The sequence below is a fragment of the Myotis myotis genome, unplaced genomic scaffold (assembly GCF_014108235.1).
Source record: "Myotis myotis isolate mMyoMyo1 unplaced genomic scaffold, mMyoMyo1.p scaffold_m19_p_1, whole genome shotgun sequence".
Lineage (NCBI taxonomy): Eukaryota > Metazoa > Chordata > Mammalia > Chiroptera > Vespertilionidae > Myotis > Myotis myotis.
The window spans coordinates 103686593-103702470 of record NW_023416313.1 but is presented as its reverse complement, the minus strand read 5'-3'; the positions used below and the strand labels follow the sequence as shown (position 1 = coordinate 103702470).

The window sequence follows — 15878 nt, the reverse complement described above, 5'->3', positions numbered from 1 at the left end:
GATTCTTTTATATATAGCCTTTTGCTCTCCATTCATTATCATATTACCTCTCTTAATTTCTTCTATTATAGTTAAAATCCTATGAGAAGATTATATCTATCATCAATCTATCATCTATCTATGTATCTATCATCTATCTATCATCTATCTATCTATCTATCTGTCATCTATCTATCATCTGATCTACCTATCACCTATCTCAATGAACTGTCAAATAGTATCTGTCTGTCCACTGAAATGTAAACTTGATAGGATCAATACCCTATCTAGAATGTCCACAACTATGTCACTACTGTCTAGAACAGTGCTTGGCTCTGAGTAGGTAATAAATAAATATTTGTTAAATAAGTGAATATGTAACATTTAAAAACAATGCTCTGTATCCCCAGTGCCAATTATAGTACCTTTTAATCATAGGTGCTCAATAAATATTTAGCAAATGACTGAACTCTATTTCTAGAATATTCATAAAAGATGAGTCACCATTTCAGGTTAGATAGAAATATGACAGACAGACAGACAAAAGTTAAACAGACATGGCAGGGAGATGAAAAAACATATTTAGAAATATAGAGCCTGAATGATTTATATAACTGGGAGCTGTATATTAACAATACAGCTCAGGCATCTAGATTGATTTCAGCATAAAACAGTGATGGGTAATGGACTATTGTGTTAGAGAATTAGTTAGGAAAGATGAATGTGGAAGATGTTCTAGTACATAATGAAAGTAAATTTGGATGTTGTATGTTAGACAACAAAGATTAACAAACAAGTAAGAAACAGAGGAGAGTGACAAGGAGTTGTTACTTGTGTTTTTATTTAATATTTCCCTCCTCAGGAAGAAGCTGAAATTATCTTTGACTGGAAGTGTTGAGGAGAATGTGGCTAGAGGAAGGGAAGACAATTAGAATTCTACTGTCTTTGCAGACACCGCCGCCCCGAAGCCGCCCGTGACCAGCCATGGGGAACCCCACCATGTACTTCAACATCGCCGCCAACGGCGAGCCCCTGGGCCGCGTCTCCTTCAAGCTGTTTGCAGACAAAGTTCCAAAGACAGCAGAAAACTTCCGTGCTCTGAGCACTGGGTAGAAGGGATTTGGTTACAAAGGTTCCTGCTTTCACAGAATTATTCCGGGACTTATGTGCCAGGGTGGTGACTGCACACGCCATAATGGCACAGGCGGCAAGTCCGTCCATGGGGAGAAACTTGAGGATGAGAACTTCGTACTGAAACATACAGGTCCTGGCATCTTGTCCATGGCAAATGCTGGACCGAACACAAACGGCTCCCAGCTTTTCCACTGCACCGCCAAGACTGAGTGGTTGGATGGCAAGCGTGTGGTCTTCGGCCGGGTGAAGGAAGGCATGGATATTGTGACAGCCATGGAGCGCTTTGGGTCCAGGAATGGCAAGACCAGCAAGAAGAACACCAATGCTGACTGTGGGCAACTCTAATAAGTTTGACTTGCGTTTTATCTTAACCACCAGACCATTCCTTCTGTAGCTCAGGAGAGCACCCCTTCACCCCGATTTGCTTGGTATGTTCCATAATCTTTGTGCTCTTGCCAGTTTATTGGGTTCCATACCCTTTCCCAGTCTAGCTGGATTGCAGAGTTAAGTTTATGAGTATGAAATAAAAACTAAACAGTTGAAAAAAAAAAAGTCTACTATAACAGTCAAAGGAAAAGATGGTGAAGGCCTGAACTGAGGCATTGTTAGAGAGGAGGACTTGCATTTGAGACATACTACTGAGGTAATATTGATAAAATATAGAGAACCTATTGTGAAATAGCATAAGGAGAAAATAGTCAAAGATGAAGCCCATGAATATGGTTAAGTTCCTGGGTATATGATTTAGCAAGGAAAGAAAAATATTTAGAGGATAAAGGGTAATAAGACTTATCTTGACAATTTAGAGTTTGAGTATCTGTTGTCATCTCAAAATGAGGGTGTCCAGATAACCAGTAGGTACTGGACATGTTAGAAATTAGATTCCATGTGAATAGAAACAGTGTCTCTTTGACTGCAGCCCAGCCTCATGCATAGCTCCTGAAATAAAATATAGGTTCAATAAGTAATTGTTGGGTGCAATTATTAATAGGAAATTTTGCAGGGAGAAATAAGATAACGTCAGCAGATCAATTATACCCTAAAAATGTCTGTATCTTTATTTAGGTCCACCATCTCTTACAAATGGTAAGTGTAGATCTAATATTTGGTAAAAATAAATTATAGAATAATTTTATTAAGTTACTGTATGAAACTTACTTTACTATTTATACATAGTTAAATTATTTTCTGGATGAAAGAAATTCTAAATTTTAATATTAGTAAATTTTGTCAAATGCCACCATACAATGTATAATTTATCATTCAATTTTACATAGAAATTTAAGAACACAATTAAATGTTCCCTAACTGTGAATATTTTTGTATTTGATATGGATAAAATTTCTTCCTAATGACATGAAAAGACACATTAATGTGTAATCTAAGCAACAGAAAGAGGTTACTTTTACAACTTTTTACCTATATTATAGAAGGGGTTTGTTGCTCAAATATTGAGGATATCTTTCTGTGGGAGCCATCCTTTTTTTCATCCAGACATCTTCAACAGGCTTAAAACATGAGCTGAATCAACTTTTGCATAGGTCATTGAAAGAACACACAAAATAAAATTTATGGGAATAATGCAAATATGTAAACTCAACGTTGTAAAAAATAAAATATATTCTTAAGAATCTTTTAGTTCACTTCTACACCCCATATCTACAAATCTAATCGTGAAAGGCAGTTTTATTTATTCAAGTCTTCTGAAGAAATGCCAATGAGAAAAATAATAGCTCAGTCAGAAAAGATGTTGCAAACAGAAAGCTACAAGGTAAAATTCAATCAATGACCCTAGGTTGTGTTTTTCCTTTGTCACACAAAGTCCAGAAGAGTGTTGCCCAAGAGCAAAAATGGGTGAGAGTAAAAAGTCCAGACTTTCTTGCCCAACCAAAAAAATCATAATACCAGTCTGTACAATACACAGTTGTTGGAAATTCATGACTTATTGATTCAATTATTATTAATTTAATAGCAATAACCTACTAACCATTTTATTGAATTGAGGAAATGGCCAAAATACAGATGTCTTATTTTACTTTATACTTGCCAATCTTCAAATTTGCTTTGTATTCTATGTAGATATAATGAAAGAGTGCTATTACAGAAGATACTTTAAAATAAAAATACAAGTATACTAATCAATTATAAAGCATTCATTATAGCAGTGGTTCTAAACCTTGGCTACACATTAGAATCACCTGGGAATCTTTAAAATTCTGATTTCTGGGCCTCATCCTCCGGAAATTCTGTTTCTTTATTATGGGGTGAGGCCACAACATTAGTAACAAAGAAACAGAATTTCCGGAGGATGAGGCCCAGAAATCAAGATTTTAAAAAGATTCCGAGGTGATTCTAATGTGCAGCCAAGGTTGAGAACCACTGCATTATAGGATCATTTAATCATGTGTTTTACTAACAGATTTCAATGAATTAAAGCACCTAAACTATCCTCTTCTTGAACTTTGTTTTTCTGCAGCAGGATGGGGAATAGTGTGGGCCATTTGTGCAGGTGGAAAGGGTAGAGCTTAACTCACATCTTTTTGGAAGAAGACATGAAAGCAGCCACTGCTGATTTAAACTATATCAGAATTGGAAATTATACAAAGAAAAACTGATGGATGCATTTATCTATATATATAAAAGCCCAGTGACCGGAACGGTGGAATGGCCAGAATGATCGGTGGCTATGACAAAAACTGCGCAGCCCACCAGCCTGATCCAGACCCCAATCAGCCCCCAACACCCTGATCGGGGGCGGGGTTGGCTGCCAAACACCTACGGCCCTTCTCCCCAGCTGGCCTAGCCCTCAATAGGTCCCCAACAACCTGATCGGGGTGGGCCCGGACAGCCAACCACCCCACAGCCCCCTCCCCACACTGGCCTGGCCCTATGGACCCCCATTGGGTTGGGTGGGCTGGCTTTCCCCACCTGAGCACAAATTCGTGCACTGGGCCTCTACTATTTTTATAAACAAAAAGAGTGAACATACCCTATGGTGAACCATTCCACTCCTGGATATATTTTACAGAAACAAGTGCTTTCTGTACCAGGAAACATACACAAGAAAGCTCATAAGGAAACCTGTTTACTGGAAGTATATTGGTTGAATAATGTGTGCTATGATCAACAATGGAATAGTATGCAGCAATAAACATGAGTTAAGAAAACAGTTGCAAACAATGATATTGCTAATGCATATGGCATAAGGTAAAAAAAAATATATGAAATAACATTTACTGTATGATTCCATGTATATAAAAATTTAAAAACTGAGAAAATTTAGGATAATTTACAAATAAGTAATTGGATAGTAACTGCTATGGACTATGTTTGTAGCTCCCCAAAATTCATATGCAGAAACCCTAATGCCCAATGTGATGCTATTTGAATATGGGCCTTTGTAAGGTAATTAAATCATGGGAGTGAAGCCCTCATGGTGGGGTTAGTGCCCTTATAAGAAGAGATAAGAGCAAGAGCTTGCTTGTTCTCATTGCTCTCTGTCATGTGGTGGGGAGAATGAGAAGAGAGATATCTGCAAACCAGGAAACAGGCTCTCACCAAGACCTGACTCTGCCAGCACCTTGATCTTGGACTTACCAGCCTCCAGAACTGTGAGAAATAAATGTTTGTTGTGGAAAACATCCAGTCCATGGTAATTTGTTATAGCAGCCTGAAAAGTCCCCTAAAATGTGAAGTAAGAAATTGTAAACAAAGTAAGTCAGGGAGTAGTTTTAGAGGAAGGGCTAGTTATTAGGAAGAGACATATTGGGGGAAGGGTTTTGATTTACTGGCAATATTCTATTCCTTTATCTCTCTGATAGGTATATAGTTGGACATTTTACAATAATTTATTAGGCAGTACATTTGTGGTTTTATGTATCCTTCCTCCTGTGTGTTACACTTCACAATAGATCTGCTTGCAAACAAAAAGGAAGACCAAAAAGGAAATGAGAATAGGATAGTTTTACAGGTAATATTTAAGGGTAGGGGGAGTAAGTACATAGGTTGGCAAACTACGGCCCGTGGGCCCGATCCGGCCCGTTTGAAATGAATGAAACTATTGAAAAAAAAGACCGTACCCTTTTATGTAATGATGTTTACTTTGAATTTATATTAGTTCACACAAACACTCCATCCATGCTTTTGTTCCGGCGCTCCGGTCCAGTTTAAGAACCCATTGTGTCCCTCGAGTCAAAAAGTTTGCCCACCCCTGGATTAGACTCAAATATGATAAAGTAGAACTGAAAATGACCTGGGCATGTTGCCCACCAGTGGGCAGTCTTATCTTGCCAGGATATGCTCAGTCTATTACTTGGCACATAAGTTAGTTAGCTAGAATATAATGCATGCTACAAATTACCTGGAAGCTAAATGTAGAGTCCTTGTAAGACACATGGCAAGCAAATGTAAAGCAAATTAGTTCCTTGTCTAAAATTATTGGGAAAGAAAATAAAGGATTATAACCAGAAAGGAAAGCAAGTTAAAAGAAAAATGGCTAATTTTTAAAAAGTTAATAATAACATTGAGTCAAAACTAATTATTGTAATTTACCTTTAAAACAAAAGAGTACTTACAATGCCCTTAATTTACAATGTTTAAATATTTATGAGTTATTTCTAAGAATCCAATTATCTTCAAATACAACCATACTTATTTTTGTAATTATGGATTGTTAATAGCACAGATGTCCCAGTGGTCACTTCTTAAATATCTAAATAGAGAGGGAAAAAATGTTACAGATTTATATCTTACTAGGATGTTTTATTTCTTGTTATTAGTAAAACAAATTTCCAAAATTTCTTAGTGTTCAGGTTTATTTTCTGTTGTATGAAACAATTACCAAAATAATTCCTCTGAATAATGAGTCCATGTAAGCAATTTGCCTCCTTCTTATTACTTATACCTTACTGAAGTTAAGCAATGTGTTTCTAAATAGTATGTACCCACGAACCTGCTTAGTGACTTGTGACAATAAAAGTACAATTAGGAAGGCAGCGAATGAGGTGTTTGTCTCTATAGCTAACGTGAAAATAAGAGTTTAAACCAGCGATTTCCAGTGGCTGTGCCACAGGATTTTTAAAACATGCAATATCTGGCTATTTAGTCAGGGGCACTGAGCTCTTTTCCTTTATATTGTCAAATAAAATAATGACAGCAGCCAACACAACTACAGCCGTCCGATGTGAATGAGCCAACACTATATGTATTTTTGTCAAATAAAAAAATATATTTTTGGTGTGCCATAGAATTTTAGCAATTAATTTATGTGTGTCATGAAATGAAAAATGTTGAAAATCACTGGTTTAGGCAATTAGTTGCTTAATTCAAGTATTCAAACTATTTTTGCTTCAATCACCTACATAATCAAAAATCAAGTTGCTGGGAATTTTGCCTAAATTTTCTAAGCAGTTTGTTCCATCTTTAAATGGATTTGGCAAAATAAATGTAATATCTGAATTTTATGGTGTTATTATTTATTGGGAAAGCAATGGAACTTGCTGTTCTCAGCACTCATATACTAGAGTGCTCTGGATTAAATGAATTACTTAAATTATCTTCTGTTCTTTGCCTCTACTACTTGTCCCTCCTTTGTTCTTCTCTTTCTCTGTTATTTCTAACACATTTCACCCAAACACACATGTTCTTCAACTAACTCCTCCAATAAAGTAGGTCACTGACATATGTTTCATCTCATGTTCGGAGGTATGCACACCTTGGTGGAAGAGTGCGAGTCAGTAACGACTGTCTGAAGAATCTAGAAGTATTAGAGGCAAAAGCTTGTTGGACTTAGAAAGAGGGAAACAAGCAACTTTCAGATGATGGATATCACGATATCATCAAACATCAGTAAGACATTCATTCTAGACAGAATGTAGTAATGTTTGTAGCACAGGGGCTGACAGAATACAAAGCAGAAATGTCAATAGCTGATCACAGAGAGAAGCAGAGGCTTCTGATTAAACTGTGTGGAATTCCTGGTTTGTTCGATAGGTTGCCACTAAAATTCTTTATGTGGGAAAGAGACATTCAGAGTTTTGAGAGAATTGCATAGGCAGTAAGGAGAACGGACTAAAATGGACAGCAAAGAGTGACAGAGAAGCCAATTAGAAGATGGTTTAAATAGCCCAGGCTTGAAATAAATCAATGGCAACAGTTATAGAGCAAAGAGCACAGATTTTTAGAATAATTCTGAGACATAATAAAAATAGTAACATATTGGTTATAAAAGATCTTCCAGAGGAAGTGTATATAAGCAAGAAAAGCAGAGTGGGGGAAAATGGTGGCATCTGTAATAGTGTCAACAATAAAAATGAAGTTTTTAAAAAAAAGGAAAGAAGGAAAAAAAATACATACCTATAAAGTGAATGGGTAAAATATCAATACTAATAAAGAGCTAATATGCTAATGAGCGGGACGCCATAATGAGTAACGACCAGGTCATTAGCATATTAGCTGGGGCGTTGCTCCAGAGTTCAGGCGGAAGTGGGGAGGCACCTGGAGGAGGTGGGACCATCCCATGCTGGGGAGGGCAGGGATGAGAGCCCATAGCGCCCCCCTCACCAGTCCTTCACCACCCACTGCTCACACTCTGAGTGCCCTGCAGCCCACCTGCTAGGGGAGGAGCACAGCGCAGCAGGCAGGAGGCTTCCACACTCTCCTCCAGAGCCATGATGGGGCAGAGCTGCTGCGTGGCTCCAGAGATGGGGCAGAAGTGGGGAGGCACCCAGAGAAGGTGGGACCAGCCCGAGGTGACTGGAGGGACTGAGGTTGGGCTTGAAGCGGCCAGAGAAGGCCAGAGGGTTTGGGGGCTGGGCCAGGGCACTGGAGCTCTGCGTGGACAGGTCCGGGTGTCAAGGCAGAGCTGCAGGTAGGTGGGTGGCACTGCGCGATATCACGCGCTGGGCTCCTAGTCTTAATATAAAATGGCATATTATTATCAGTCTTAAGTATATAAAATAGCAACATTTATTTGCTGTTTATATTTATTGGAATTCTTGGCAAAACTAATCACAATTTTTTAAAGGATTATATATATATGAAAAATTTTGAAATACTTTGATGTACCAGGGGTGGGCAAACTTTTTGACTCGAGGGCCACAATGGGTTCTTAAACTGGACCGGAGGGCTGGAACAAAAGCATGAATGGAGTGTTTGTGTGAACTAATATAAATTCAAAGTAAACATCATTACATAAAAGGGTACGGTCTTTTTTTTTTTAGTTTTATTCATTTCAAACGGGCCATATCCGGCCCGTGGGCCGTAGTTTGCCCACGGCTGAGTAGACACATATACCTTTTCAAAATCAAAAATTTTGAAATTTTGAGTGCTCAGAGGAAATGAGAACTTCTCTTCCAGACAAACAACTTCTAAGCTCTTACATCTCAGTACCAGTAGAATATATGTTGTGAACACTATCTAACACACACCTATTCTTTTGTATTTATACAGTTCCGCTACTATTTCACTACTATTGTGCTCATTATAGGTAGTATTATTTCACGTATTTATCTTGGCACCTTTTGAAACAAACATAGTGCCTGGTGCTAATATTATTTATTGAATAGCTAGTCAAATAAAGTAATGTGACCTCTAAACTTCCTAATAAATTGTTTTAACATTATTATTTTAGATGTGTGGTTTTAAATAATTTGTTTAGACTTCTTTTACATTTAGTAATCAAAATTATAGTGTGGTTTTAATATCCCAGTTAATTCTAGACTTGATATAGTTATTACCTCATAAACAGGAACCACCCTTTCATTATCATTTAATTCCTGTGGTGCCTATACTAGAAATGTTTCAATTATAAATAAAAGTTGTTGCTGATCAGAGCACAAAAAACTTTGCAGGACAAAAATTCAATAACTAATGAATGACCCAAATGCTAGCTAAATTTCCCTAAGGAGCAATCCTTCGCATGAAGCTAGCTAAAGAACTCATGTCTTTTTCATATTGTACCTATATTCCATAGAAGAATATTGATTCGTACATTAAATCTCAGAGAGCCTGACCTCCTTATAACAGTGCATGTGTGCGCCCATCTGAAGTGCCACTGAGAGGGCTGTGCCCTTGAATCATTCTCTCTACTTGCTCAGGCTCTCCTTGAGAATAAACACACATCCATATTTATGATATGGTTTCATTCATTTAGGAGTCAAAAATAGCTGCATAATAAAAGCAATAATGTGTTTTAAAATGAATAGAAAATCACATCATCTTTAATACGAATGCATGCTGTGAACCCTAATTCTCCAAGCTTTTCTGGAAGCAGCCTGCTCTCATCATCCCCATAAGATAAGACATTTAACTTTGTGCCTACTGACCTGGATTTAGGAACATGGGATTTAAGAAACACTACATGGAGACAGTCCTATATTCAGCTCTGAATTATGCTATTTTGCCTCTGGAAGTTGTACATAGTGGCATATTTTCAGGAAAGTATGGAAACTGAATCCAACCTTAGTTAGAAATGTGAACTTGGTCATTTTTATATTTAGTTCCCTTTCTTCCATAGTATGGAACTTTGGCTCCACATCTCTTTCTGCCATAAGTGTACAATGCACCAAGCTCTCTCTTTCTGTGATTTTCTTACTCTCATTTATGTGCAATTAATGAAAATTAATTAATGGAAAGTTTTATATGCTTTCACAAAGTTATTTTATCTAATACAAGCAAAACCTTATTAACAAAATAAACATAGATAGTGGAATTTGTCTTCAGGGCCATATATATAGGGTACACATATGGTAGTAAGCTACTCTCAAATAATTATACATATTTAGACATATACCCTGATAATTGCCTTATTGGATCCCATTATCTCCCAGAATCTTTCAGACCTCAGAGAGGACTCAATGTTTCTTCTAAGAGCTCTCACCTGATTAGTCAGGGGCACTAAATTAAATTTTTCTTAACTCAAAACCAATTGATTTAAGACTTTAATTGTGTTGGCAAAATTCCTCACTTTTGCTATATTTCACTGGCTAGAAGCAAATCACTGGACTCCCATTCAATAGGAGGGCACACCAGAGCATGAGCAGGAGATGGTAATCATGGGGGATCATCTGATATTAATGCCTTTCACAGAGGCAGAGCCAACAGAAATTCCCAATAGCTTAGAAACATGGTTGGAAGTAAAATAGGGTCAATATACAACCCTTAACTTTTTGCCTGACCAGAAGGAAAGATGGAGAGTAATTCCATTTACTGAGATGAGGTTACTAGGGGAAGAAGATATATCAGTGGTTCTCAACCTTCCTAATGCCGCGACCCTTTAATATAGTTCCTCATGTTGTGGTGACCCCCAACCATAAAATTATTTTCGTTGCTAATTCATAACTGTAAGTTTGCTACTGTCATGAATCATAACGTAAATACCTGATATGCTATATGTGTTTTCCGATGGTCACGACCCACAGATTGAGAACCACTATATTATAAATGTATCTAGAGAACGGGGGAAATGAAGTAATTTGTTTTGGACATGTTAAGTTTAAAATATCAATTAGACTTAAATTGCGGTACTAAGCAGATCATTCACCATTCAAGTCTGGAGCTCAGAGGAGTTGAAAAGGAGGGTTATACATTTGAGGTACATAGTATAGGTAATAGTTACAGCCACATACACGGATGAGCTCTCTTATGAGAATGCCAGCTAGAGAGAAAAGGACTGAAGTCTGGGGACTGACACACTCCCAAGTGTAGAGGTACGAAAGAGGAGACAGAGCTAGTTCAGGAAAATGGGCTTGAACATCCAGTGAGTTCTGAGGAAGGTAATCATAAATAATTGTACTGGAAACCAAAACCAATAAATTTTTCAGAGTAGAATGAGTAACTAATTGCTTCCATCATTGTTAAGTGATCAAAAACAATGGGATTTCATATTGGCCTTAGATTTGGCAAGCTCATGGTGATTGGTTATTGGAACATGTAGGATGTAAGTGTGGTTGAATTGGCTTTAGTAGGGAATGGAAGATGATGTAGTACAGATCTAGTGGGATTCAATGAGGTGTTTGTCTTCTTTTATTATTATTGTTTTTATATGTGACTAGTAGCCCTGCACACGATTCCCTGTGCTAGTAGCTCGCTGCTGCTTGCCTCAGCTGGCCACCCCACCCACTGCCACTGGTAGCTCTCTGCTGCTCATAGCTCATTGCCCCACCCTCCTGTAGCTCTCTGCCTGAGGCCTGCCCTCTTGTAGTTCTTCCCATTCCTAGCTCGCTGTCCCGCCCTCCTGTAGCTCTCTTTGCTCCTAGCTCACTGCCCCACCCTCCTGTAGCTCTCCCTGCTCCTAGCTCGCTGCCCTGCCCTCCTGTAGATTCCACCACTTGTGGATCAGTCATGACATTATGGCGTCCCACCTAATTTGCATATTCCTCTATTATTATATTAGATTATTACAGTATTTTTTTATACTGTGGAAAGGAACTATTACAGAGAAGAGTGTGTACTTACATAGTGGACAGCAAATTGTACCCATTGAAAAAGCAGGAGAATTGCATTTTAGATAAGAACAAGGAGAATTTATCCAGTGAAATATTAGGAAATACCAACAATATGGCAGAGATGAAAGGCAAACCAGAAGGCATGGTAATGGCCACCAAGTAGAGTAGGCTGATTTGTGTTGTCTATGCACATGATTAATGATTTATAATTTTTTTTTTAAGGTTATTTCCCATAACATGAAAATCTACACTTTTGTGACCAGAAATAATACTTTTTTTTTTCAGTCATTTACATTAGAGATTAAGGAAAGTGTTTTGAAATAAACCGGTCTCTCTTTTTTTTTACTCTACTGGTACAAATTCGAAGCCAGCCTCTGTATCAGGGCACCTCTGACATAATTCACCTGAGGTATGAAAAGTGCTTTCTAGATTTTGCATTGACTACAAAAATGAGTAAATATACTGTTTCTTATCACATAGAAACACAATTTCATAGTGAAATAAAACATATATAAAGACAATACAAATCAGATGAAGGTAATATATCTATCATAATTTTAATAAATTTATCACAGCCTTTATTTCCTATTTATGATCTTTCTCATTCATTTTTTCTTTATGTATATATTTGTCTTTAATAAAATCCTAAGTTAATGGCAAACTTTGATGGAGATTTTAATTCATATTATTTTATTTAAATAACTAGGGGCCAGTGCACAAATTCATGCACCTTGAAAGGAATTGTGGTGGGCACAGGGACAGGTCTTGGCCCATCCTCTGTGCCCCGGCCCAGTCCTTCCCGCCACGGATCCCAGTACCCTGTCTGCCGGCAGCCCTACTCCTGCCGCTGCCGCTCCCACACTCTGACAGCACCGGCTCTGCTCGCACCCTCTGATGGTGCAGAGTAATTGGGGCCAGTGCTAGCAGTGGGTCCGAGTGGGGCCAGTGCCACCAGTGGGTGCGAGTGGTGGCGGCTGCCCCAATCACCCCTCAAGAGCAGAAGGAGGTGGAGAAGCCCTCAGAGGCGATCAGGGCCATCAGCCACCTCTCACACCCACTGAGGGCACCAAGTGGTTGGGATCAATGCTGGAAGCTGGCAGCAGGCGCAAGCAGGGACGGTGCCAGCAATGGGTGCAAGCGGGGTCGACACCAACAGCAGGTGTGAGTGCCAGACTTGACCTCGGTGTGCAAGAACAAGGAATTTTCAGTAACCACCAGAGGCTCACCCCAATGACAGTGGCCGGCACCCTGCCTTGGTCTGGAGCCCTCGCTCACCTGTTCCACCATCCCACCATGGCCAACGCCCACCGTGTTCCACATTTGCTCTGTGGTGGTCAGCGCACGTCATAGCGACTGGTTGTTCTGCCATTTGGTTTATTTGCATATTAACCTTTCATTATATAGGATTACTATAAAGTATTATAAGGTAAGATTAAATCTAAAAAAATATAAACAATACAAATAGTAATTTTCATATTTATAATTTCACATATATTTCTCTTTCCATGTCACGCTTTGTCTTGTTACCTTGTCTATTTCATTTGATTTTTAAGAGTTACAATAATATAATATATTTGGATGTATATTTAAACACTAAGGTTATGAAGTTACTAGATTTGATTTGGGTGTTTTGTTATTCTAGGTGAACAGATTCATTTTAATTATTTTTTGAGAATCAATACATGGTGGATGAAATGAAGGAAAAAATTTGATATTTGTTTACCTTACTTTTCAGAGAGAAATAATTTCTGTTACCATGCCTTCTCTACTTATATTTTATCAAATTAAAATATTAATGCTCAGAGAACAAATTGGACCCTGTTATTAAATTAAGCATCACAATGAGGTAGAACTGAAAGGAAAGTGTGTATTGTCAGTTGGCATTTTGAATTGCTAAGCTCTGATGACATTCCAGATAGCAAAAACATTCAAATTTAGAACGATGTGGAAACAATGTATTTCTAGCAAGTGTGACCTAAATTCATGTGTTTGTTGAAAGCTCTGAATAAATATATTTTATTGTAATTTTATTTTTTTTGCGCAAAACTTATCTTGTTAGCAGAGGACCAGATCTTAAAGATTACTTAAAAATATTGTGTCACTTAGGACTCTTTGGTAGAAAGTGACAAACATTGACTCTGCCAACTTAACCATAAAAAGACCTAAAAATATTGTAGGTTTATTGGGAAGATAAAATGAGAAACAGTATGTGAAAGCAATCATTATTGCTTCACAAGTGCTCAGTAAAATTAGTTCTGAATACCAATACTTGTTAGATGAGTGAGTCTGGCATTGTGAGGTGGTGGGAAGGGAGAATAGAAGGGGGAAGGCTCCAGCCAATTCTATGAGAGACTATCACAAAACCTCAGACAATTTGATTCTAAAGACAGATGCCATTAAATTAAAATTTAACAAGATATACAAACTGAATAGATATGAAAGTTTTAAGAAGAAATGGTCAGAGAAAATAATACTGATGTTCTATTGAGACAATAGCCTGTTCAAAACCCAGTAATTGTCTACTCTGAAATGTCTGCTAAGTTTAATGGCATGGAATATCAATGTCCTAATATCTAAAGAAGCCATGTGGCAATCACATAAGAAAGCCTGAATTTTAAAGTATGAGTATGACTCTACTGAAGTTCCCAGGAGGCTTTGCTCTGTGTGCACTTGACTAATCCTAAATTACTCTAATATTTTCCAAAGATTTTAGTATTTCTTCACTCAATAGATTGGCCCAAGACAGAATTACACAATGTGGTAAGTCCCTACCCTTTCTGAGTTTCAGTGAAGCAGGAAAGAAGGGAAAACTTTAATGATTTTTAAATACATGCTTTAACCTCAAGTTGAGAGTCTTTGGGAGTGTGATGATGTGCCCAAACCCATTCTGACCATACAGATTATAATGTATGTCTCTGTCTGCCATAATTCATAAGTTTATTTTTCTCCATACCTTATTTAAATACTTGCCAAAATAGTTTACAACTCATTCATTTTCCCCATCTAATTGTGGCTAATACATAGAATAGACCCAATCCTCTACTATTCCTAAACATTCGGTAAGGTAAAAACTTAAAAACTGTTCTTAATAGTTATTCATAATAAATCTTTCTTAGTTCTGATTCTTTGAAAAGTGTGCAACTAAATAATATTAAATTCATTAGTCTATGAAAAAAATAATCAAATATGCTGCTGCCACGTTATTTAGTATTATTTATATACTAGTGGCCTGGTGCATGAAATTCATGCACATTAAAAGGGAATTAATTAGAAGAAATATTTTAATATTGCTATTTGCCCTTTCCCTATAATATAAGTGTCAGGGATGAAAGAAAATTAGTAAAATGTATATAAAAATCTTCCTCCTGTCAGAGTCTGGGGCACACTGTGGGACCCAGAATTAAGTCCCTGCACACCCGCGGTGCCTCAGAATCATGGGAGACCCAGACCCGGCCGACCCTACCCCCATCAAGCCCCACCAGATGGGGAGTACAGCCTCAGGTCCCTCATCAAGTCCTGCTGGGTGGGAGTTGCAGCCTCAGGGACCCCGGCACACGCTGCGTGGGGGGCACAGCCTCAGGTCCCCTGGCATACCTTCAGGTCCCCTGGCCCAGCACCAGGGCAGGGGGCATGCCTTGAGGTCCCCCGTAAACCCCACTGAGCAGGGGGTACAGCGTGAGGTCCCCCGACCTGGCACCAGGGCAAGGGGTGTGACCTCAGGTCCCCCGTCAAGCCCTGCCAGGTGGGGGGCATGGCCTAAGTTCCTCTGTCAAGCCCTGCCAAGCAGGGGGCATGGCCTGAGGTCCCCCAGCCTGGGTCAGGGCGGAGGGCACTTTGACATCCCCATTAAGCCCCACCGGGTAAGAGATGCGGCCTGAGGTCTCCCATCAAGCCCCAGTGGGCGGGGGGGGGGCTTCAAGTCCACCCCCACCCCCACCCAGACTGGCACTACACTGCCTCAGGTCCCTGCTGATCATTTATTATGGCTCATTACGGAATTCTGCCTCCTCTGTGGGCGCAGCCATCTCATGAGGGTGTTACGGCTTGAAGGTCAATTTCCATATTATATAGGATTATTTCTTTGTAAATAGCCACATTAATTTAATTCACTTCTTCATTTAGGTCATTAGTTTGCTTCTTATAAGTATTTGATAAGTGTCTAATCTCTTTGGTTTCCCCAGAATTTAGTTAAAACATGAGTGCTACCATGATGAAATGGAGGTGTAAGTATTCAGTGAAAACTAAGCATTTTATTATTGAGTGATAGCTCTAAAACAATACTGCTCTAATTAACTAAATGGTGTTGCCTTATGTTTTCAT

The 15878-nt window shown here is 38.6% G+C and overlaps 1 pseudogene; it reads left to right on the top strand.

Annotated features, from left to right (window-relative positions):
* Window positions 1-926: 926 nt before the first annotated feature.
* LOC118658801 lies at window positions 927-1581 on the top strand (annotated as a pseudogene).
* Window positions 1582-15878: the final 14297 nt, after the last annotated feature.